Source organism: Macaca fascicularis, chromosome 5 (genome assembly GCF_037993035.2).
Source record: "Macaca fascicularis isolate 582-1 chromosome 5, T2T-MFA8v1.1".
In the NCBI taxonomy this organism is placed as follows: Eukaryota; Metazoa; Chordata; class Mammalia; order Primates; family Cercopithecidae; genus Macaca; species Macaca fascicularis.
This window is the reverse complement of record NC_088379.1, coordinates 150254904-150278634: the sequence shown is the minus strand read 5'-3', so window position 1 is coordinate 150278634 and position 23731 is coordinate 150254904. Positions and strand designations below refer to the sequence as shown.

At 36.9% G+C, this 23731-nt stretch overlaps 1 long non-coding RNA gene across 5 annotated transcripts in view; it reads right to left on the bottom strand.

Annotated features, from left to right (window-relative positions):
* Nucleotides 1–368: 368 nt before the first annotated feature.
* The window catches only part of LOC123573636 (uncharacterized), a 180859-nt gene continuing 157496 nt past the window's right edge, over nucleotides 369–23731 (bottom strand). For all 5 annotated transcript variants that reach the window (XR_012435141.1, XR_010587025.1, XR_012435139.1 and 2 more), the window contains one exon: nucleotides 369–1550. This is a non-coding gene — a long non-coding RNA (uncharacterized lncRNA). The remainder of the gene's footprint in view (nucleotides 1551–23731) is intronic.

The following is a 23731-nucleotide window of genomic DNA, read 5'->3' as shown; positions in this document are numbered from 1 at the left end:
CTTACCCCCTTTATCTCTTCCTCAACATTTGGAGTTAAATCAATTTTTAGTGATTTTATCATGACTGTATAACTACTACTCATTCACCACTGAGCTCTATGGTATTGTATGATCATATTTCCTTTCTTGTGTAACTTTTTGGGTTTTTCATTTTTTGTTTGTTTTCTGAAGTTAAAAATGGACTACTTTATGTTTGTGTATTTTTGTGTGTGTGTAGCAGTCCCAAGGTCTTAAAAAACTCTTATAATAATTTAAAACTTCCCTAAAATATGTTCAAACACATCAAGTACTCCATAAACTTCATTTTCTTCTTGAAACATCTTTCCTGTGTCCCTGTGTTCTTCTGCTTTATTCTGAGCTGTGTGATTTTAAGGCTTTGCTCAGCTCTCAACCTAGAACTTCCCCTTATCCACATCCTAGGAGTTTCCTTTCCCATCTGGAGTTCTTGTTACCTGCACATCTTCTTCATTTTTGATTATGTGCTTATTTTACAAAGTCACATGTCCAATTAACCTTCTGAAAAAGTGTGCTTGGAAGAAAAACTCTTGAGACCTTGCAAAAAAATTTGCAAAAAAATTATTTTTGTTCCACCCTCACAATTTATCATTTGGCTGAATCTGGAATTAATTGCATCAAAATTTTGAGAAATTGCTTCATTGTCTTCTGGTGCTAATATTGTAAAGTCTTTGGCCAGTCTGATTCTCAAAGCATTTGTTTGTTTTCTCTTTAAGAAACTCTTTTTTATCTTTGATCTAGACATTTTCAACAATCTACCTCAGGGGAGATCATTTTTCCATTCAGTGTGCTGGCATTCACTCGACTCTTTCAATCTAGATAATCTAACTTTTAATGGGAAAAACCGCAATTACTTTCCATCAAGCTAATACTTCAAAAATAAGAAAGTTTTTATTATTTAATAATTTCGTTCCATTTTCTTCTTTCTTAAATCTAAATATTTGGATGTGAACTCTTGACAATCTATTAATTTTCTTTTCTTTTCTTTTTTTTTTTTTTGGAGACAAGGTCCCTCTCTGTCACCCAGGCAGGAGTGGTGCAGTGTGGCAGTCATGGTTCAATGCAGCCTTGACTGCGTGGACTCAAGCTATCCTCCTAACTCAGCCTCCCAAGTTGCTGGCGTGTGCCTCCATGCCCAGCTAATCTATTAGTTTTTGTTTGGAAATTTTAATTTCTGCTAACGGTGAATTTAGAGAATTTCTTTTTTGAATGTTTCATGTGTAAATACAGATGATCTCTGACTTACAATGGTTCAACTTACAATTTTTCAACTTTATGATGATGCAAAAGTGATACACATTCAGTAGCAACCTTACTTTGAATTTCAATCTTTTCCTACGGTAGCAATACTCGGTATGATCCTCTAGTGATGCTGGGCAGTGGCAGTGAGCAGCAGTTTTCAGTCAGCCATGCAATCATGAGAGTAAACAACTGATACTCCAAAGGGTATTGTGTTGCCAGTGATTTTTGGATATCGTGTTTCCTGTTTTTGCATCCCATCATGTCTACAAAACATCCAACTGTGTCTCCTCCTTCTGGTGAGAAAAAAAAGAGCATGTTTAAGATAAGGTAGGTGAAGCAATGATGTTCAGTAGGTTAGGCATACTAAATGCATTTTTAACTTGTAATATTTTCAACTTACCATGAGTTTATTGGGACACAACCCCTTCATGAGTAGAGGAACATCTGTATACATGTGCATGTTCTCATTTTATGGATGTAATGCATTATATTTCTGAGTTATTACTTTTCTTAAAGTTTTCTGCTGCTCCTTTCATTTTCTATTTCCACAGTTGTTTTTCTTCCTTTCGTCTGTCTTTTGTGTTAGAGACTTTCTTCAAGTGTTAGTGATTGTTGGGTGTCAACTCATGTTTAAGAGTGAGGAACTGAAAAGTGAATTGGAACTCAATATGCATTGATGGGGCTTGGAAATTGGGAGCTATTAGGAGAGATGTAGTCCTTTGGTGGTCTTTTCCCTTGTAACCTCTCATTTCTTTTTTAAGAAAAACTTTTATTTTAGGTTCAGGAGTTCATGTGCAGGTTTGTTATACAGGCAAACTTGTGCTACCGGGGCTTGTTGTATAGATTATTTCATCCCCCAAGTGCTAAGCCTACTACTCAGTAGTTATTTTTTTTTCTGATCATCTCCCTTCTCCCACCCTCCACCCTCAAGTAGATCCCAGTGTCTGTTGTTCCCTTCTTTATAACCATGAGTTCTCAACAGTTAGCTCCCACTGATAAGGGAGAACATACAGTATTTCAGTCACTTCCACCTGAGAGAAACTTCTCAGTTGTGAGTTGAGATTGGGCAAGGATTAAGCGTAGTTGCTATAGTTCTGGGACATGAGAAGAGAAAGTTGAAGGAGTGGTTCTTACTTCTCAGTAAGTAAACTTACATTACTCCTACCCACAAGGGTGTTCATGATGTCCCCAAGTGCAGAGTTAGTCTGTATGGTTCAGATTCTCCAGCAAGTAATATCCAGCGATCTGCTGAGGTCAGGAAAGGAGGTCTCATGGCTATTTGGGGTAGGGAAGGGATGAAGGGGTTTAACTGATTTTTAAAAATGCCTACAATCAGAACTTGCCCTGCCTTTCTGTCTTCAGAGCTACCAGTTACCTTTAATATCTGAGTTGGGATGAGAGCAATCATTTTGTTTCTGTTTCAAATGAGCTTCACACACACACTGGCCTAAGTTTCAGCCTTCTCTGGTCTGCTGTGTCAATTACCACCTGCTCTCCAATTTCGAATGTTGTTGATATATGCTATTCTTTTCTCCAATTCTCTCTCTCTCTCTCTGCGTGTGCATGTCTGTGTGTGTGTGTGTGTGTTGGTCTTTTAATTTTTATACCACCCTTTCAGTAGAGTTTTGAAAGGTAATGGAGGTAAATGCGTAATTCCATCTATTACAGCCATGAAAACACACTTCTAAGATGTCCTGCTGCCGGAAACATAATTGACAAAGGGCCTCAGCTGTTATGCTCTGAAACCCAACACTATGTTTGGGAGGAGGCTGTGCTTTCCCATGAGATGCTCCTACTCAGTGACAAAGTGTGGCAGGGAAACGAAGGCAGGACTATTCTGGGAGATGTGAGGCTCCTGTAATGGACAGTATTGGCCAGAGGATCCTCTACTGGTTTTTTCAAAATTTTCTCAGAAATGCATTACAACAAAGACCTTCCTGCCTTCCTCCCTCCCTCCCTCTCCCCCACTCCCGCTCTCCATCCTTCCCTCCATCCTTCCCTCCTTCCTTCCTTCCTTCCTTCCTTCCTTCCTTCCTTCCTTCCTTCCTTCCTTCCTTCCTTCCTTCCTTCTTTCCTTCCTTCCCAGGGATCACAACCGTATCATGGTCTGATACTTTTTCCTAAGGCAAAAATTGATGAAAATAGCCAGTAACTATTATAAAGTGTGTGCCTTTTCAGTCTTTTGATTTATGTCTTATTTTATTTCTGGGGCCATAAGCTATGTCTATGCTTCTGTTCAATTATGTGTTTATTTTCTTTAGGGATATCCATTATGCATATTTAATCTTCATTTTTATCTCTATATTTATCATTTTTCTTTAATCTTATTTATTTTTGAAATCTTCTCCTTTATATGTTATGCTTTCAGTAATAACTATTCTCCTTCATTCTACTTTAACTCTCATTTTGAATGAGATTTTACTTTTCTTTTCCACCATCTTTGATTTTTTTTTCTCTTTTCTCAGCACATTTCCTCCCAAACTCTTTAGATGTACTTTGAGTCATCGTTTTATGTAAATAATTCTTTCATTAAATGTTTTTTAAATTCATGGCAACATATTTGGTAATACTTTTCTTCTGGTTCATAACAAAATTCTTCTGGGATATATTCTTCCTCTGCCATTTGTACTATTTGTTTTCCCCATTCCTTCAACAGTTTTTTCTTTTCTTTTTCTTTTTTTGAAGTAATTCCATAGATTCAGTGTGGTTACTTTGTGGTAATACTCAACATTGAATGAAGGAAATTCCTTATGAATTGGGTATTAGCATGTTGCTCATAGCACAGCGGCAGTGCTGCGAGTTCTGATTTGAAATTACAGCTCTGCCACATAATAGCTGCATGACTCTATTTCTGCAGTAAAGGGCTAATCATAATAGCATTTATCTCACTGTGTGCTGTGATGGCTAATACAGGAGGTCAATCCATGAAAAGGCATGTAGATAATGCATGTACATGTGGCATTGTAAGAATATGATAAATACTACCTTTTTAAAAGTCATCTCAGAGTGTCTTTTTGCACTTCCACTTTATCTTGCCTGTATCTGGCATTTCTTCCTCCCTCCCTACAGCTCAAAGTTACATCTGCCTAGTAACGTTGTGGGAGATAGTTAGTATTTCTGGTTTTTCTTTCTCTTTGTTTTTGAATGATTTCTGATAGGAAAAAGGAGTTGAGGGGATGGGGGGCAATCCTGTCTTTATTCACCATTTCTAAATATCAACCAGGACTTGACACTTCAATTAAGGCATGAAGGATGAGTGGGAATGAAGTAACTGAGGTAGGGACAGGTAGGGGAACATGCTAGAAGAGGAAAATGCGTGTGGCTCCTGTGACATGGGAAGGAGCTGTGAAATTTGAAGCACTGACATGATTGCCATGACTGTAATATAAGGAGGGAAAGGGAGAAGGGGATAAGATGAGGCTGGTAAGTAGGCAGCCATTCCCATGGCTTTCCATCAACACCGCGCCCCTCGGTGCAGCTAAACACAGTACTTAAGACAACTAGTTTTATGCTCCTCAATTTCTGGTTGAGTAAGGAAGGATTCATAGAGAGGAAATGGGACAGACTTTGAGTTGCCTTTGGGGCTGGGTTTCAAGGCTGAACTTTAAAATTTATCAGTTATCTCTTCTTAAAGAAAAGATTGATCACTGCCACTTTATTATATGATAATCCAGGTTACCTCTGACAATGTCTATATTGCAAACATTCCTATATCCATTTATGGAGCAAAACATTCCTAGCTTTTTTATTCCAATTTCAAAATAAAATCATAAATATATTTTGCTTTTAATTTTTGTAGCTTTTTGCTTATAAAAAAAATTACACTACTATTAATAGAATTCTAAAGAAAAAAAAAAACTTTAACCACAAGCACACCCAAGCCAACATATCAAATTGTTTCCATATTTATTCATGTTTTCTTATGAATATATTTTAGAATAATTGCAGAATAGCAAATATTTAAATAAATAATAAAACTAAATTCAGAGGAGTTACTGTAGAAGTGGTTATTTCTGTTCTGGTGATCTAAGCTAGTTTATGTGGTTTTATAGAAAGTCAAATTGGAATGTCTTTAAATAATTTGCAGACTTGCACGCTAACATTTAACCCACTATCTAGTTTGATTGTGAAATATAATCTTAGGTACCATTGTCTCTATATTTGATCCCTCTGGCACCGCAATCTGAAAGTAGTAAAGAATGACGATTGAAGTTTTTGTTTATCTAGTTTTAGTTTTAACAGGAACTTAATATTACAAAAGTGCAATTTAAGTAAGATTGATCTGATACCAGGTGGTATGTGAGAGACTAGAAACAGGAAGATAAGTAGGAAGCTATTTCAAATAACCCAGGCATGAGGTAACAAAGGAAGCATTACAGTAGTTAAAGTGGAAATACAAAGAATACTGGGGTATATGATAGAAATAAGAAACTCAGAAGGGAAGTGATTTGCAGGAAATAGATTTGAAGGACAAGACAAGCTTGTTTCAAATATGTCAGATTTGGGACATGCAAGTAGACACTTTGTGAAAATAGAGCTTTGAAACTAGAGCACAGGTAAGATGCCATGTTAGATGCACTCTTTTGGTGATCTTCATAGTGAAGAGTTGAGGCTAACAAAGTAGATGAGGTCTCTAAGGCACTACTATGATTCAAGAAGAGGTCAATGATAAAAAAAGACATCGATCAGGATGAAAACTAACGTGCTTATTGTATTTAGGAGATTATTTAATAATTAAATGGCAGGTAATAACAGATGTCATGTATACAACTTATTTGAAGTATTTGGAAGAAATAGAAGAGACATGGAGGAACCAGCAAAGCCATGTGTATTAATGTTTTCTTCTCCACATTAGAGAATGCCAATGCAGGAAAAGTTCAAAGAGTAAAAATATGAACAAAGGAAGAGTAAAGAGGAGAAAACTCTACTCCAATATTAAATGAATTGAATAAAATCTAGTAGAGTGGACCCCAAAGCTATTTTGGCAGTAAACAAACAGGAAAAAAAGTGCAATGTTCTGACATAAACATTAACAGATCTGCCAAGGAATGAAAATAAGGATTAAGGAAAGAATAATATAGCACTCATCCTAACCCAGTGGGTCTCAACCAGGACTGATTTTTTGCCACTCAAGGGACATTTGGCAATGTCTGAAGACATATTTTGTTCTTACAAGTAGGGGATATTCTACTAGTAGGTAGAGGTCAGGGATGCTGTTAAATAACCAACATTACTCAGGGCAAAAACAAGGAGTTATCTGAACCAAAAAGTCAATAGCCTCAAAGTTGAGAAACTTTGATTTAACCCATTCAACCATGTCAGAAACAGTACTGGTGAGTCAACAAATCCTGAGAGTTTCCACTGATACTGTAAGAGTGGGAGAGAAGAAGATTGGTTGAATTTTGTACTTTACCTCTCCCTTTGAAAAATTATTTGATATTGGAACGCATGCATGTACGAAATTTACATAGCAAGAAGTGGGTAAAACAAAGTACAGTGTCACCTTGAACATGGGTTTTAGCTATGTGGGTCTGCTTATACAGAAATTTTCTTCTTCCTCTCTCTTCTCTGAAACACAGCAAGACCAACCCCTCTTCTTCCTCCTCAGCCTAATCCATGGGAAATGATGAGGATGAAGGCCTTTATGATGATCCACTTCCACTTAATGAATAGTAAATATATTTTCTCTTCCTTTTGATTTTCTTGATAACATTTTCTTTTTCTTAGCTACACGCATACATATATATATAGCATATATATAATATGTATAACATAAAAAATATGTTAATCAATGGTTTATGTTATCAGTAAGGCTTTAAGGCTTCTGGTCAGCAGTAGGATATTAGTAGTTAAGTTTGGGGGAGTCAAAAGTTATGTGCAGATTTTTGACTGCACAGGGGGCTGGCACCCTTAACTCCCACATTGTTAAAGGATCAACTGTAATAAAATAACCAGAAGAGACTCTCTCAGACATAAGTTCTCACAGAGAAATATGCAAAGGTATCTTCCAATATGAAAGCTAGGAACAAAGTTTAAAGACAAAACAAACTACAGTTCCTCTAATTAAGGCAGTTCACAGTTGCACAGAGTTCTCCTGCTACCACATTTCTATAACATCAGGTTATATAAAAGTGGATTGAACTCAATATCCAGCTCTCGCACTGTTGCTGAAAAAGGAAGACACAGGACAATTTGGAGTAGACAACCTTCTCCCTATTCTTCCCACTTTACAGCTAAAATTTCCAGACATTATGTACAAAACAAACAAAACATAATGCTGAAAAGTGGAAAGAAGAGAAACAACTGAATAGGGATTTCGAAACCTGAAAAAAAGACAGAGAGGTGAGTTCCCTGGGTTTCTTTTTTGCTTCATGTATCCCAGACTGGGTTAGGGAGAAGCTAGCAACTCAGAAATCACAATGGGCACAGACAAAAACAAACAATAAACAACAAGAAAAGGTGACTCTGCCTAGTCAAAGGATCATGAAAGCGACCGTCTAGCAAGACAGAAAACTTTCAGACAATAACTAACTCCCCTAACCCAAACAAACATTCTGAAAAAAACTGCAGCTTCATGGCTAGCACATCAGCTAAAGCTGAGTCAGGACCCTGAACTTTCACACAGCAAGGAGCCATGCCTACCACAAGGGGTGTCAGTAGAGACCAAATTGGGAGCCTAAAACTTCCAAACTCACCTAATAGTAATGAGGCATTCCTCCCCTTTCCCACTAGCATGATGTCAGAGAAGGACAAATGAGAAGCCCAACTTCCGCCAACTTCCAATGGTAAAAAAATCCCCCAACTCAGTGTCAGCAGAGACCATGTGGGGAAAAGTAACAAGGGGTCCTTCACCCTCCCAGTCAGGGTGGAAGGCCTAGTGGGAACTGTGCACTTCCAACACTGTCAGCACTAATGTGGATCCCTTCCCTCTCTCTCTGGCATGTTGTGTGGGGGATTTAGACTTCTCTCACCTGACAGAGAAGCAAGGTACCATCTCCCTTCTCCCACCAGTGGAGTGTCACAGGAGGTCTGTTGAAACCAAAAACTTAAATAATATCCAAAGTCTCATAACATAATACCAAAAGTGTCCAAGACACAATCAAGAATCACTTGTCTTGTCAGGAATGAAGAAAATCTCGAGTTGAATAAGAAAAAGACAAGCAGCAGGCACTAATGCAGATGTTGGAATTATCTGACAAGGAGTTTAAAGCAGCCATCATAAAAATGCTTCAACAAGCAATTATGAACATGTTTTAAACACAAAAGGAAGCTTTGGCAAAGAAATAGAAGATATAAAGAAGAATCAAATAAAAATGTTAGAACTGAAAAGTAAAATAACCAAAATTTAAAAGCTTTTTGCACTGGCTCAACAGAAGAATGAATAGGACAGGAGAAAGAACCTGTGAACTTTAAGACAGTACAATAGAAATTATTCAATCTAAAAAATAAAGAGTAAATAGACTGAAAACAAACAAAGAGAGCTTCAGGGACATGTTGGACTCTAACAAAAGATCTAACATTTGTGTCATTGGAGTCCTAAAAGAATTGGTGAAAAAGGGTGGGGCTGAAAAAAGTATTCAAAGCAATAATTGCTGAAAATTCCTGAAAGACATAAACTTTCAGATTCAAAAAGCTGAGAGAAACTTAAACAAGATAAAATGAAAAATTCATACTAAGACACAACACAGTGAAATTTCTGAAAACTAAACACAAAGAAAAAAATGTTGAAGTTAGCAAGAAAGAAACACCTTACCTGTAGGGGAAAAATAATTTGAAAAAGAGTGATTTCCCATTAGAAATCATAGAGACTAGAAAGAAATAAAATATCATCTTTTAAATAATTTTAACTAATTTTTTTTTATTATACTTTAAGTTCTAGGGTATATGTGCACAATGTGCAGGTTTGTTACATACGCATACATGTGCCATGTTGGTGTGCTGCACCCATTAACTCGTCATTTACATTAGGTATATCTCCTAATACTATGCCTCCCCCCTACTCCCACCCCATGACAGGCCGTGGTGTGTGATGTTCCCCACCCTGTGTCCAAGTGTTCTCATTGTTCAGTTCCCACCTATGATTCAGAACATGCGGTGTCTGGTTTTTTGTCCTTGCAATAGTTTGCTGAGAATGATGGTTTCCAGCTGCATCCATGTCCCTACAAAGGACATGAACTCATCCTTTATATGGCTGCATAGTATTTCATGGTGTATATGTGCCACATTTTCTTTTTTTTTTTTTTTTTTTCCAGACGGAGTCTCGCTCTGTAGCCTGGGCTGGAGTGCAGTGGCCGGATCTCAGCTCACTGCAAGCTCCGCCTCCCAGGTTTACGCCATTCTCCTGCCTCAGCCTCCCGAGTAGCTGGGACTACAGGCGCCCACCACCTCGCCCGGCTAGTTTTTTGTATTTTCTAGTAGAGACCGGGTTTCACGGTGTTCGCCAGGATGGTCTCGATCTCCTGACCTCGTGATCCGCCCATCTCGGCCTCCCAAAGTGCTGGGATTACAGGCTTGAGCCACCGCGCCCGGCCCACATTTTCTTAATCCAGTTTATCATTGATGGACATTTGGGTTGGTTCCAAGTCTTTGCTATTGTGAATAGTGCCGCAATAAACATATGTGTGCATGTGTCTTTATAGCAGCATGATTTATAATCCTTTGGGTATATACCCAGTAATGGGATGGCTGGGTCAAATGGTATTTCTAGTTCTAGATCCTTGAGGAATCGCCACACTGTCTTCCATAATGGTTGAACTAGTTTAAAGTTCCACCAACAGTGTAAAAGTGTTCCTATTTCTCCACATCCTCTCCAGCACCTGTTGTTTCCTGCCTTCTTAATGATCACCATTCTAACTGGTGTGAAATGGTATCTCATTGTGGTTTTGATTTGCATTTCTGTGATGGCCAGTGATGATGGGCATTTTTTCATGTGTCTGTTGGCTTCATAAATGTCTTCTTTTGAGAAGTGTCTGTTCATATCCTTTGCCCACTTTTTGATGGGGTTGTTTGTTTTTTTCTTGTAAATTTGTTTGAGTTCTTTGTAGGTTCTGGATATTAGCCCTTTGTCAGATGAGTAGATTGCAAAAATTTTCTCCCATTCTGTAGGTTGCCTGTTCACTCTGATGGTAGCTTGTTTTGCTGTGCAGAAGCTCTTTAGTTTAATGAAATCCCATTTGTCAATTTTGACTTTTGTTGCTATTGCTTTTGGTGTTTTAGACATGAAGTCCTTGGCCATGCCTATATCCTGAATGATATTGCCTAGGTTTTCTTCTAGGGTTTTTATGGTTTTAGGCCTAACATTTAAGTCTCTAATCCATCTTGAATTAATTTTTGTATAAGGTGTAAGGAAGGGATCCAGTTTCAGCTTTCTACGTATGGCTAGCCAGTTTTCCCAGCACCATTTATTAAATAGGGAATCTTTTCCCCATTTCTTGTTTTTCTCAGGTTTGTCAAAGATCAGATGGTTGTAGATGTGTGGTATTATTTCTGAGGCCTCTGTTCTGTTCGGTCTATGTCTCTGTTTTGGTACCAGTACTATGCTGTTTTGGTTACTGGTAGCCCTGTAGTATAGTTTGAAGTCAGGTAGCGTGATGCCTCCATCTTTGTTCTTTTGGCTTAGGATTGTCTTGGCAATGCAGGCTCCTTTTTGGTTCCATATGAACTTTAAAGTAGTTTTTTCCAATTCTGTGAAGAAAGTCATTGGTAGCTTAATGGGGATGACATTGAATCTATAAATTACCTTGGGCAGTATGTCCATTTTCACGATATTGATTCTTCCTATCCATGAGCATGGAATGTTCTTCCATTTGTTTGTGTCCTCTTTTATAATTTTAAATGCTAGAAGAAAAGAACTATCAACTGAGAATTCTTTATCCAATAAAAATATACTTCAGGATTAAAGAAGAATTCAAGGCATTCTCAGATACAGAAAACCAAGAGAATTTGTCACCAGCAGACCTACTCAAAAGAATGGCAAAAGGAAATTCTTGAAACAAATGAACAACAACAACAACAACAAAACGAAAAAAGGAGGAATCTCAGGACACCAGAAACGAAGAGAGAACAATAGGAAGAGTAAAGATATGGGTAAATATAATTGGCTTTCTTTCTCCCCTTGAATTTTCTAAATTTTGCTTGGTGGAAGCAAAAGAAGACATAATTCTCAAATTAAGTATAAAAGAAATAAGGAACTCACCACCAGAATAAGTAGGAGATCCTGGAAAAGCTTCCCAACTTATGTAGAAACAAGGTTAACAAAACACAAAATAAAATGAAAAACCACCACAAACATGCTAGTACTCTACAGGGTAAAAAAGAAGAAAGGGATATTTATTCAACGTAGAGATGAAGAATCCAATCTCGATGAAAGTATAACTCATAAAACAGAAGGTAATTTCCTACCAGTATTTCATGATGTGAGAACATGGATAAAATATAACAAGAATGCAAGTTCCAGTGAGAAGGACTAGATAAAATGAAAGTGGAGATTGAAAGGTAAGGATTGAAGACAACACTATTTCAAAACCAAGAAACCATAAATTTCAAGGAATAGCAAATATATGGCTAAAGTATAGAAAATATTTGTGATAACTCTACGAATACAGCATGTTATGGGCTGAATTGTGTCCAGCCCCACACCAAATTCAAACACTGAAGCTCTAACTTTCAATACCTTAAAATGTGATATATTTAAAGATAGTGGCTTTAGGCTGAAAAATTTCCTATGCTCACTACCTGGGTTATTGGATAAATTATATTCCAAATCTCAACATCACACAATATAACCAAGTAACAAACCTGCACATGTACCTCCTGATTCTAAAGTAAAAGTTTACACACACCCTTTTAAAGAAGTAATTAAGGTAAAATAAGGTCATAGGGGTAAGGCCCTAATCCAATAGAACTCATGTCCTTATAAGAAGGAGAAGAGACACTAGGAAAGCACATGCACAGAGAAAGAGTCATGTGGGAACATGGCAAGAAAGTGGCCTCTACAAGCCAAGGAGAGAGAACTCAGGAGAAACCAATCCTGCCAGCACCTTGATCTTGGACTTCCAGCCTTCAGAACTGTGGGAAAATAAATTTGTATTGTGTAAGCCACTCAGTTTGTGGTATTTTTTATGGCAGCCCTAGCAAAGTGATACATAGAGAGAAAAGTTTTTAAAAGAAAAAGAAATTATAGAGAAAATAATAGATATGGAAGAGGGACAAAGATGATCCAACATAGGATATTTTCTAAAGTAGACAATACCACAAATAAATAGAGAAGGTATATAATATAGCATACAACATTTTCTTTGAAATAGAAGACATTAATAACCAGATTGAAATGGTACACCATATTATAGCCAAAACTGATATAGAAAAATCAACATTGAATCAATTACCTAAGTAATAAAAAGTTACTTAGGTATTCAAACAGAAAATCTAAATCACCTAAAAGTAATGGAGCCAATTAAGCTGGAAAAGTTAAGCTGGTGACTTTTCAAGCTTAATTGGCTCCATTACTGAGGTAATACTGTTTTGACAGTTCTAGTTGATTGTCTCAAGTGTTAGGAGGTCTTTCCACTTTGGCTGGTGGAAAGATGTATTATTCCCCAACCCATGTGATCTCCAAGGATTGTTCCACGTGCTCCTTTCTAGAGTTCTTTCCTTGCCATCACAGTTTCCTCAGCATATGCAATGATGAGGTAAAGATTCGAGGGGATCCCTCTATAGATCTTCAGAACTCTTTGTCTTTGAAGATTTTCCCTCTCTGTGACTCCATTCCATGAATTCCATGCACCTTAACCTCTTTAAAATCTGAACTCTGACTTCTCATCTCAGAGAGACTACCGGGCTCCTTTTTGGTTTACGCTACCTGTTCTGAGGCTTAGAAATGCTCTTTAGAAGTTCCCTGGGACAATCATAGGACTTACATTATTTGATTTCCTTCCCTCAGAAATCACTTCCCTGCAATGTTTGTTGTTCAATGCATTAAAACTATTGTTTAATAGATTTCATTCCGTTCTTTATTTCTTTAAGACAGGAGGACATATATTGTCCCTGGTAATTCATATGAGCTAGAAGTAGAAATCCCAAACTTCTTGTCTTCCCCCCCATCAAACTTTAAGGTTTTTCTTAGGAAATAATATTTATTTTGACAGGGAAACATTTACCTAAATTTCCTCAGTTCCTTCAATTTCATTTTTTATGTTGTCTATGGATTTCAAATAACAATAAATTCAATATTTTTAGTATTGAATTTAAAAAGTAGTTTGAATATAAAAAGTACTTTGATTTTTGAAGAGTTATTATCTATTTATTATTTTTTCTTTCCATGTTCAAATAAAAAGAGATGTCTGAAATGATCACATATGCTAATGATAGTGATTCTAGGTGGTAGAATTTTATGTGACTTTTGTCTTTTTTTTCTAGTTGGATATTCATATGTGCCACTTTTTAAAAAACCTTAGAAACATCTTGTGATATTTTTGAGGTGAATGGAAAGAAGAATAGGGAAAATGTGGGAGCAGTTTTCTCAAGGATACTGAAAACTTGGAGAAAGGTAACTTCCAAAGAAGAAGAATACCTTTCTCTCTGAAATAAAAAGATAAAAAGGTTATTTTAGAGGTTAAAAAAATAAAGACAGGCTCAGAGACAGTTGCAGCTTCATAGCAGATGTTCAGATGACCTCCATCGTTTTAGAAAAGTAACAAATGAAGTCATTTTAAGTGGAACCATTCTTTCATTAAAAAACACATCACAAAAAAAAAAAACTTCAAGTTTTGAGGCAATTGAGCTTTTTGATCTGAGCATTAATTATGTCAGTTTTCTGATTCAATTATTCCTTGTCTAGATTATAATGTAGCTGAATAAAGTAGGAGGGATGAAAAGACAGGTGAGTGAGTGGGAACCTAGTGAAATGAAGGGGAACAAATAATATAGTCATAGTACAGATTGAGTACCTTTTAGCTGAAATCATGGTACCAGAAGTATTTCAGATTTTGGAATACTTTCACTACCCTATGGGTGCCATGCAGGCCTTTTTTTTAAAAAAAAAAAACATTTTCAACATTATGTTTACCCCATAGAGCAGAGAACAAGCAATAAAAACACAGTAAATAATGCACAGTAGTTACCGCTGCTACTACTACAGGTTGAGCATCCCCAATATGAAAATCCAAAATCCAAAATGCTCCAAAGTTTGAAACTTCCTGAGCATTGATATGACATCAAAAGTGCAAAATTCCACACTTGATCTCATGTAACAGTTGTCAGTCAAAATGTAGGCGCACAACACAGTTTATTCATCATCCCCAAGGGATAAAATGCCTTTCTAGGCCCCTTCAGCTGCAAAATATATGCTTTCCATGCACGCCCAGATTCTCCCATGTGCTTGCTCAAGCTGTGGTAGTAGTAGCAGTAGTATAGTTACCATTTATTGGATGCATACTATGGGCCATGCAGAATGATAAATGCTTTCCATGTGTTACTTCATTTGGTACTGTTAGCAACTCACTTTTAGAGAGACTAAGATACCTGCCCACAATCACACAGCTAGCCAACGACATTATCAGAATCTGAACCCGGCCTATTTGACAAAGAAGGGTGATTTTTGGTTTCTAAATAAGAAATTTGATTTATCTTTCCTCCACGTAGTGATTCTTCAACTAGAGAGCTATCTTTTAACTCTCTAAAATATCTTTTAACTCTCTAAAAATAAGGTAGTTTTAACTACCTTATTGAGATTTTTGTTTTCTTAGATATACTAAAAGAATACATTCAAATGCCCTCCAAATGTTCTCTACAGGATGAAAATTGAGTTTCCTCTATCTTGTTTCTTGCCTCTTATGTTACGTTCATTTTTGCAAACTCAATTTCTTCCCAAATCATTGAAATGGCACCTTTTAGCCTAGCCCAGATAAAGTATCCATCTTTATCTCCCCCTGTTTGGTAATGTAACACCCAGATGTGGATCCAAGACTTCAGTTTCAGTGCTGACACATTCTCTCTTTGTCCTTGGCCAATTTTGTTGCTTCCATGTCCTTATATGTTTAAAGCTAGCAGTGAGAACAGCGTTTTAGAATACTCAAGGCCTGGTAAATTTACTTTTAAAGTATTAGAAAAGTCCTTGACAAAACATTGAATAGAACTGTCGAATATTAATTAATTAACATTTTATTGTTTCAGAATAAGAGAAATTGTTGATATATTTGAATAATTCAAATTTCTATGAATAATTCACTAGCCTATATAATACCCAACAATCTACTCTGTATGTTAAAGTAACAAAAGATTTGTTATGCTCACTGACACAGTATGACTCAGAATATGGCTAAAGGCAGTGAAATCCAGCAACTAAAGTGTACTGCTTCTTGTTAATATATTTTCTCAACTGCTGCCTAAATCCTTTTTCATTTGGTCTAATTTTTGCAGGTACTGGACTGGAACCTGGGGTTATAATTCCAACTCATCCACAGTCAAGCAAATTCAAAAGACTTCAAAAGTGTGTATCTTCCTTTAGATTTATGTTTAATGAAAAATAGCAAGCAAATATGCCCATCGGTGCCCATCCTGTGGTCAAAGCTAATGGATCTGAAAGTTGAAGACAGAACAAGAATAATTCAGTTTCTTGGAGAGAGAAAACAAAATGTACATTTCCGTTTTGAAATCAGAGCACTTCACATATTTTGGCTTCTGATCTTCAGTTAGTTTACTAGAAATAATTCTATTTAAGTAGATTTTCTTAGATGCAAAAGAGAAAAATTTAACCCTTCCAGGCCTGACTATAATAAATACAGAGCCTACATAAGAATATGTGATAATAATCTAGGTTTCTCTTTTCTTTCAATTCAAGAAAACATATTTACTTGTCCTCTCCTGTTCAAAGAGGATATATTTTCCCGTATTCTAACGTTCTTTGCGTTCATAGTTGGTGTCTGAAAAACTTCACTTAATGGTAGGTGGGAGAGCCCATTTGGGGAGCTGGCAAAATGGCAGATTCACTGTCTCTATTCTTTGGTTCATGTGTGAGGCAATTGTGGTGTAGTCTCAAGGACACTGGATCAGAGTCAGAAGATCTATCCCACTTAACTGTACACTATCTCTGTGACCTAGAGCCAGTCCACCCCCACCCTCAACTTTCATATTCATAAAATGAAGAAATCCTCAAAAATGTTGCTCTTTCTCTCTCCTGGTCTTTATTCAGTTAACTTATCACCCATAAGTATCTTTCTCTTTGAGACCTTACCAGGATTCTCTACCTAAAGTTTTACTCTATTCCAACCAAACTCTTCCTATGTCCTTTATCATATTGGTATGCATTTTACTTTTTAAAAATAATCTAGTTTACTGTGTCTTCTCTATTAGAACATAAATCCCTGAAGGAAGCTATTCTGGTATATATTGTTCAATGCTGTATTCCCAGTTTTGCAAACAGTTTGGCACAGAGCAGACATTCAAAAAGTGTGTGTTGAATAATGGATTGAATACTTTTATACAGCCAAAATTTACTATCTTTTTTTTTTTTTTTTTTTTTTTGAGACAGGGCTGGCTCTGTCACCCAGGTTGAAGTACAGTGTTACGATTTTGGCTTACTGCAACCTCGACCTCCCAGGCTCAAGTTATCCTCCCACCTCAGCCTCCAGAGTAGCTAGGACTACAGCTTCTGCCTTAAGGAAGTGGTGTTTTATGCAATTTCATCCTATACTTTTGTTACTACCTTTCTAACATTGGTGACATGTTGGGAAATTGAATCATGAGTAAATTTTCATCTTCTGTTTAATAATCATAGTTCTCAGGGAAGGAGGGTATAATTACTCCTGATAATGACTACCTTGCTTAAACATTCTTTTCAGAAATGGGATTATCTCAAAGACTGCATGAGTTGAGACCATGAGAATGTTTTTCTACTATCAGCAGTATCAAGTGGATTCTGTGTATAGTACAGGTAAACCTTGGAGGTATAGCAGGTTTGCTTTTAGACCACCGTATTGCAATAAAGTGAGAGTCACACGAATATTTTGGTCTCCCAGTGCATATAAAACTTATATTTACACTATACTGTAGTTCATGAAGTGTGTGTTTAGGAAAAACCTCAAACCGTGGTTTTTCTTTGCTCTCACACCAGCACAACAATCAACACAGAAGACTTCTGTGACCAAATGTGTGTGGGGGGTGGGGGGAGCAAGTGGGGCGGTGGGGATAACAAGGGCTATGGGAGTTATAAGCCAGGAACCATGGACACAAACATAAAGCAAAGCACATATACATATGTATAATATCACAGTGGCAGCAGCATTATGTCTAAGAAAGCAATGAACAGTGTTTACTGCTCAGGTGATGGGTGCACCCAAATCTCACAAATCACCACTAAGGAGCTTATTCATGTAACCAAATACCACCTGTTCCCCGAAAACCTATGGAAATAAAAAAATTTAAGAAAAGCAATATACATGCCTTAATTTAAAAATACATTATTGCTAAAAACTTGCTAATGATCATTGGAGCTTTCAGTGAGCCATAATCTTTTTGCTGGTAGAGGCTTCATGCCTTGATGTTGATGGGTGCTGACTGATTAGGGTGGTGGTTGCGAAAGGCTGGGGTGGCTGTGACAATTTCTTTTTTCTTTCTTTTTTTTTTAGATGGAGTCTTGCTTTTGTTGCTTAGGCTGGAGTGCAATGGTGTGATCTCGGCTCACTGCAACATCTGCCTCCCGAGTTCAAGCAATTCTCCTGCCTCAGCCTCCTGAGTAGCTGGGATTGCAGGTGCCTGCCACCACGCCCAGCTAATTTTTTGTATCTTTAGTAGAGACAGGGTTTCACAATGTTGGCCAGGCTGGTCTTGAATTCATGACCTCAGGTGATCCACCCACCTCGGCCTCCCAAAATGTTGGGATTACAGACGTGAACCACCGCACCCAGCCGGCAATTTCTTAAGATAAGACAACAATGATGGTTGTCATATTGATTGATTCTTCCTTCATGAAAGATTTCTCTGTAGCATGTGATGCTGTTTGATAGCATTTTATCCATGGGAGAACTTCTTTAAAAATTGGAATCCATCCTCTCAAACTTTGACGCTGCTTCAGTTACTAAGTTTATGTAATAGTCTAAATCCTTTGTTGTCATTTTAACAATGTTCACAGCATCTTCACCAGGAGTAGATTCCATCTCAAAACCACTTTCTTTGCTCATTCATAAGAAGTAACTCTTCATCCATTGAAGTTTGACCATGAGATTGCAGGAATTCAGTCAAATCTTCAGGCTCCACTTCTAATGCTAGTTCTTATGCTATTTCCATCACTTCTGCAACGACTAAATCTTAAACCCCTCAAACTCATCCATGAGGGTGGGAATCAATTTCTTCCGAACTCCTGTTAATGTTGATATTTTGACCTCCTCATATAAATAATGAACATTCTTAATGGCATCTAGAATGGTGGATCCTTTATGGAAGATTTTCAAAATTACTCCATGATCCATGGGCTGTGGAATGGATGTTTTGTTAGCAGACACAAAACCAACATTAATCTCCTTGAACATCTCTATCAGAGCTCATGGGTGACCAGGTGCATTGTCAATGAGTAGTAATATTTTGAAATAAATCTTTTCTTCCTCAGCTGTAGGTCCCAACTGCTGGGAAACTAAAATATTTGGTAAATCACACTGTAAACAGATGTGTTCTCATCCAGGCTTTGTTGTTCCATTTACAGATCACAGGTAGAGTAGATTTAACATAATCCTTAAGGGCCCTAAGATTTTTGAAATGGCAAATGGACATTGGCTTCAATTTAAAGTCACCAGCTGCATTAGCCCCTAACAAGATGGTCAGCTTGTCCTTTGAAGCTTTGAATCCAGGCACTGACTTCTCTCTAGCTATTGAAGCCCTAGATTGCATCTTCCTCCAATAAAAGTTTGTTTTGTACATTGAAAATCTGTGCTTTAGTGTAGCTACCTTCATCAATTATCTTAGCCAGATGTTCTGAATAACTTGTTGCAGTTTCTCCATCAGTACTTGCTCTTTTATGTTATGGAGACAGCTTTTTTTCCTTAAGTCTCATGAACGAAACTCTGCCAGTTTCAGACTTTTCTTCTGCTGCTTCCTCACCTCTGTCAGCCTGAATAGATTTGAAGAGATTGAGGACCTTGTTCTGGATTAGGCTTTGTCTTAAAGGAATGTTGTGGCTGGCTTGATCTTCTATCCAGACCACTCAAACTTTCTCTCTTATCATCAAGAAGCCTATTTTACTTTCTTGCATTTGTTTCTTCACTGGAATAGCACTTTTAATTTCCTTAAAGAACTTTTTCTTTGCATTCACAACTTGACTAACCGTTTGGCATAAGAGGTCTCGCTTTTAGCCTATTTCATCTTTCGATGTGCCTTCTTCCCCAAGCTTAATCATTTCCAGCTTTTGATTTAAAATGAGAGATGTTCAATTTTTCCTTCACTTGAACACTTATAGATTACTAATTAGCCCAATTTCACTATTGTTGAATGTCCAAGAATAGGGAGACCTGAGGAGAGGGAGAGAGATGGGGAACAGGTGGTGGAGTAGTCAAGGACACACATAACATTTATCGATTCAGTTCACTGTCTTACATGGGTGTAGTTTGTGGCAGGCCAAAACAATTAGAATAGTAACACCAAAGATCACTGAGCACAGATCACCATAATAGATATACTAACATTGAAAAAACACTTGAAATATTGCAAGAATTACCAAAATATGATGCAGAGACATGAAGTGAACACATGCTGTTGGAAAAATGGTGCCAATAGGCTTGCTTGACACAGGTTTGCCACAAACCTCCAATTTATAAAAAACGCAATATTTGCAAAGTGCAATAAAGCAAAGCACAACCAAATGAGGCATACCCATACATGCTTGTGAGTATAATATTAGGGGAGTCAACACAGCAGCATACATTAATTAAATAACTATCTGGAGTTCAGGCACCAGGAGATAGTGTGGTAATGAAACATAGCTCTTGAGCTAGGTGTCAGAAATAGTGATCTTGCATCATGAACCAAGAATTGTTACTATAATACTAATTAACTCTGTGAAATTGGGTTAATTTTTATACCTGTTGAGCCTTAGTTTATACACATAAAGAGTGGAAGATTTCTGTTTTGTTTGTTTTTTTCTCTTAAGGATCTGCCATCCTACAAAGCACAGGGGCAACAGCCTGACGTAGCATTCACACATCCACTGGACTTCGTTTTCACCTTTGCACAATGGGGCAGTCATTTCCTAAGAGCCCCAGGTTAGCCACAATCACATCCAACTGAAAAGCCTGGAGAATAGGTACTTGGCAAGCATGCTAAAACTGAGCAAGTTCGATGGAGCTTATTCAAATGTAATAGTGTTCTCCATGCACTTGGAAGTTGAGTTTGAAGTCCTTTTCATTTTCTTTACTTCTGCAAAAGAATGATGATGCTAACATCTTGGAAAATGCCACAGTGGTGGTTTTTAAATTGGATTTTAACTTTATAAATTATGTGTTTGAAATCTTGAAGTCCTCCAATATTAGAATTCCCATATCTCTTCTTTCTCCTACCCTCAAAATGTAAAATTTTTGATGTAGGATTTTTCATTTACGGCCAAAAGCTCTGACCTTGCTTTAATATTATTAGAGATTAGATCAGGTGATCTCATACTTAAAGAGGGATACCACGTAGGACACTGGAAAGATAACTCTTCTACTTTTAATGATGTTAGATTCCATTATTAAAGAAAGGAGAAAGAGCTGACACTTAAAAGCCAATAATTCAATTTCTAACTGTTTTTAAGAAAAGTAGATGTAGTTTTTTAGAGGAGTTTTAGATTTACAAAAAAATTGAGGAGATAGGACAGAAAGCTCTCATATGGAGAGTCCTCACCCCATTTTCCTCTGTTATTAATCTCTTACATTAGTATGGTACCTTAATTACTACTAATGAACCAATACTGGAACATTATTATTTTTTGACCTAATATCCTTTTCTTATTTCGGTATACCACCTGACATTTAGTTCTATGTCTCCTTAGGCTTCTCTTGGCTGTGAGTTTCTTAGCCTTACCTAATTTTTGATGACCTTGACAGCTTTGAGAGGTATTGGTCAGGATTACAGTAGGATGCTCCTTAATGGGAACTTGTCTAGTGTTTTTCTCATAATTAGATAGTTTCAGTTTTTGGAAGGAAGGTCACAAAGTTAAAATACCTTTTAATCATCTTGTACTATCTACATGATTTCTTAATATGACTGTTGATATTGACCTCAATCATCTAACTCAAGTAGTGTTTTTCAGTTTTTCTCCACTGCGAAGTTACTCTTTTCGATTTATCTTTCTATACTGCACTCTTTGGAGGGAAGACAATATGTGCATCCTATATTCCAGGAGTGGTGAGTAATGCTCCCCCTATATTAGGATGAAGTATCTACCTAATTTATTTGGAATTCTTCACAGACTTGTCTCTTCTTCCTCAATCATTAATTTATCCAATCATTTATTTGGATCACTATGGACTCATGGATATTTATTTTATACTTTGAGTTACAATCCTATAGTACTTCATTTATCATATTGCCCAAATTATTCAGGCTTTGGTCATTGAGAGCTCTTCGGTTGGTGCCTATGTCACTTCAACACACTGCCATCATTAGGGTTTGTTTGTTTTTTCCTTTTTGAGTACTTTCTTACTTTCTAGCACTACAAGGTATTCCTGACTCATGTATTTCCTGCCCAAGTCCTAGAATCAGCCATTTTTTCAATAAGCCCTGTTCTTTTTAATCAGAGAATGGTACTAGAAACCAAGATCTGGGACCTATGTGTGCTCATTGCTACTGGGGTGTTGTTTCCTTTAGGTCCTCTCAGCCAACAAAGTGTCAGATTGTTTGTGTGTGTACTAACTATGTATATAAACATATCTGTAAGTGTTTATTTGTGTAATCATTTGGATATATATTAAGTTACACATGAGTTCTTACTGATGTCACCACTCTAATCTATTACCACATGGATCATTATAACCTCCTCTCTTGTGTATCTAAAAGCTTCCACCCCAACAGTGAGAAACTTGGCTTTCATCACCTGCCATTGAGTTACTTAATTGTTCAGTTCCAGTATACATATATAGGAATGTCAGAATTGTTAACCTGTGCTCCCATGGGAGGCAATGGTATCAACTAGAGGACAGTGTTTATGTGCAGGTTTTTTTGCCTTCAGTTTTATAGACTGGGTTCATTTCTGAAATTACTTAGGTCAATACGTTTTTCCCCAGCCCCTTCAGTGAGGTTATTTTGCACATTTTGTAATTCAGATGGATTCTCTTGTCACAGTCTTCATTCTTTTCTAGGATCATCAACCTCCAAAATGATGTTTTTAGTATGCCTACATTAAGGTTTATGTTCTATGTTAACATAAGGGTAAGCTTTATGTTGTACAGTTCTATGGGTTTTGACAAACACATCTTGTTGTATATTCACCAGTGCAACATCATACAAAAGTTTTACCACCCTTCCTTTACTTGCCTCTCCCCTCTTCCCCCTAAACCCCTGGCAACCACTGATCTTTTTATTGTATTGGTAGTTTTGCCTTTTTAGAATGTCATTTAGTTGGAATCATATAGCAAATAGTCTTTTCAAACTGGCTTCTTTCAATATGCATTTAGGGGTTCTCCATGTATTTTCATTGTTTGATAGTGCCTTTCTTTTTATTGCTGAATAATATTCCATTGTATGAATATACCAGTTTATTTATTCCCAACCGAAAAACATTTTGGTTGCTTCCAAGTTTGGGCAATTATGAATAAAACTGCTATAAACATCCATGCACAACTTTTTGTGTGGATATAGTTTTCAACTCAATTGGGTAAATACTTGGGAGCATGATTACTGGATCATATGGTAAGAATATGTCAAGTATTGTAAGAAACTGCCAAACTGTCTTCAAGGTGGCTGTATCATTTTATATTCTCACCAGCAATGAATAAGAGTCCCATGTACTGCCAATTGTTTTGATTTTAGCCATTCTGATAGGTGTGTAGGATATCTCATTGTTGTCTGAATTTGCAGTTTTCTAATGACATATGATGTTGCACATCTATCTATTCACACAGTTATTTGCTGTCTTTATATCTTTTTTGGTGAGATGTCTGTACAGATCTTGGCCCATTTTCATTTTTTTTTAATTTTATTTTTTGTGGGCATATAGTAGGTATATATAGCTATGGGCTATATGGGATATTTTGATACAGGCATACAATGTGTAATAATCACATCAGGGTAAATAGGGTATCCATCACCTCAAGCATTTATCCTTTGTGTTACAAAGAATCCAATTATACTCTGTTAGTTATTTTTAAATGTACAATGAAATTATTATTGACTGTAGCCATTCTATTGTGCTATCAGAAGCTAGATCTTATTCATTCTTTCTATTTTTTGTACTCATTAATCATCCTCCCTCCCCAACACCTCCTAGTACCTGCCCCAGCCTCTGGTAACCACC